We start from the raw sequence: 2,648 nt of genomic DNA, 5'->3' as shown, positions 1-2,648 counted from the left end.
GAGGTGTGGAACCTTTGGTTAGCAGTGCACCTCTGTACAGACTGTGGCCCCAGAGCTCATTAAGCACACGTGGCGGTTGGTATTGGGTGCTTGGAGTTGACTTTTAAACATAGAGACCCTGTGAACAACTGATCTGCATCGTGCTCTAGCCTGTGCCATCCTCACCGACCGGTATACTCAAACCCATTGTTACAGCCAGCGTGCCAGTGAATCATTTTGAGAGGCTTCTTCTCTTTCTCCTACGCTCCTCCTTTCCCGGCATGATATCTTTTCCCAAGAACTGGCCCCTCTTGACAACATGTCCAAAGTATATGAGACAAAGTGTCTCTGTCTGTAACTGTCAGGTGCACCTCTGCTAGTGCTTCCTCCAAGACTTACCTGGCAGTCCAGGGGACATTCAGTACTCTTTTCCAACAGCATAGGTCAAAGGCATCGATTCTTCTTTCATCTTTTTTAATTATTATTTTTATTATTTTTCGTGTGTATACCGTCAATTTGGATCTGACTGGTACAGGAGGAATTTGTCCCTCCTTCTTCAGCAGAGCATCTGGTGGATTTGAACCGCACACCTCTGGGATTGCAGTGCAGCTTCTTGCCACTAGGCCACCAGAGCTCACCTCTTCTTTCATTTTTATTCATTGCCCAATTTTTAGATACGTATAAAGTAACTGAAAAACAAAAACACCCAACATGGTTTGATCAGGTGCACCTTCATCTTTAAATTCACATCCCTGTTCTTGAAAACTTTGGAGGGTTCCTTGACAGAAGATTTCCCCAGGGCAAACATGTCTTTTGAGTTCTGCTGTCATAGAAAGAGACAATTTACAAAAAGAAAAAAAAAATTTACCCACTGTCACTAGAAACTACAGAAAGTGAAATGAAACAAAATCAGACCTTTTGCATTTTTCTAGTAAAACTTTTAAAAGATCAAGACATAATGGATGAAGTTAATATACTTATTAATTGCTGATGAATTGCTATATCTTTTTAAACTACTCAGTAGGACATTATATAATTAGTCACAAAAATGTTTGTACTCTTTGTTTTCAGCAATAGAACACTCTAACCATATAAGTAAAAAAGCAGTAAAATGTTATAATTTTACTATAATATAGTAAAAATTATAATTACCAAGTAAAGAGCAGTAAAATGCTGTAATTTTACTATAATAGTGTAAAAATAATAGTTACTAAGTAAAGAGTAGTAAAATGCTATTACTTTACCATAATATAGTAAAAAATATTTACAGCAGCAACAGCTCTAGAAGAAGAAAATTGGAAACCACTGAAATAAACCATATTGTGGATATTATTAATGAATTATGATATATTCACATAACCAAATATTCTAACTTTTTAAAACGTTCTTATGATGACAAGTGTTAACAACAAAGGAAAAAAATGCTTGTAAAATACGAGAATGGTAGAATTCAGAATTATATTTGCTTTATGGCAATAGTATAAAACATGCGCATATAGAAAAGAATCCTATGGAATGGTGGGCTGTTGCTGGTAGTTGAATTGTGTCAAATATTTCTTTAATGTTACTGTGTAGGTTTTCCACCCTTGTAGAAGCAGTTGTTCCAAAACCTTTTAGCTCTGCAGAATAAACATTTATGATCTTACAGTTCCCGTGCATCAGAGATTTGGAAACAGCGTAATTGTCTCAAGGTCTTCATGAGGTTGCATTTGGTCATGTAGACTGTGACTGTAGCTCCCTGAGACTTGATTAAGACGGGAGCATCTGTTGTCAAGTCAGTTTAGATGGTTTTTGGCACAAGACCTCAGCTCCTTGCTACTGTGTCTCCACTGGACATCTGCAGTGGTCTCGTAGGAGCTGACTCCTCCCATAAGCGACATGGAAGAGATAGACAGACAGACAGATGGAGAAAATGGTTGAAAGACCTCTTAGGACCTAACCTCCAAGTCACATACCATCATTTTTGTCTTTATTCTGTGGATCAGAAGCAAGTCACCAACTCCAACTTACTTACATTACGAGGAAGAATAGTCTGTACTTTTTAAAAATGAGACCCATCAAAGCATTCAAATACATTTAAATGTTGCACAGTAATCCAAGTTGGGCTTGTTGAGAGAGAGAGAGAAAGAGAGAGAGAGAGTGTCTGTGTGTGTGTGTTTTAAATCTTCCTTTAACAATATTGTGCCCTTTGGGGTGAGCCATGCGTTCAGCCCCCAGTGGGCAGTGGGACAAGCCGTGTGTTTGGCCCCTGGCGGGGTGAGCCGGCCCTTGGGGTGAGCTCCTCTGCCCTCGGATTGTACCAACTGACCCCTAGGTGGAAAAAACTGCCTAGGTTATACAGAAAATTTTATCAAGACTACTTTCCTCCACACTCTCCCCCCCAGTACATCCGTAAGTAACGCCCCCCAAATCCCTTCTATTTGTAACTCACAAATTCGTTCTCTCTAGATGTGCTCCCTTTTCTATAGGTGACCTTAACACTGAGTTTTACTCCAGACCTGACCCTGAACCCAGTTCCAGGGACAAAAAGGAAATACAACGACTAGTTAAGGAAGTAGAGAGGATGGAGGCTCAGGGTTCAGTCAGCCATCTCCACTGGACCCACCTGGGAAAACACTTTGCAGTCCAGGGGGAGTAAATGTCAGGAAAATATCTTCTAACAGAACAAG

The sequence above is a fragment of the Elephantulus edwardii genome, unplaced genomic scaffold (assembly GCF_000299155.1).
Source record: "Elephantulus edwardii isolate Elephantulus edwardi_28Jun2011 unplaced genomic scaffold, EleEdw1.0 scaffold00011, whole genome shotgun sequence".
Lineage (NCBI taxonomy): Eukaryota > Metazoa > Chordata > Mammalia > Macroscelidea > Macroscelididae > Elephantulus > Elephantulus edwardii.
This window is presented reverse-complemented; position numbering follows the sequence as displayed.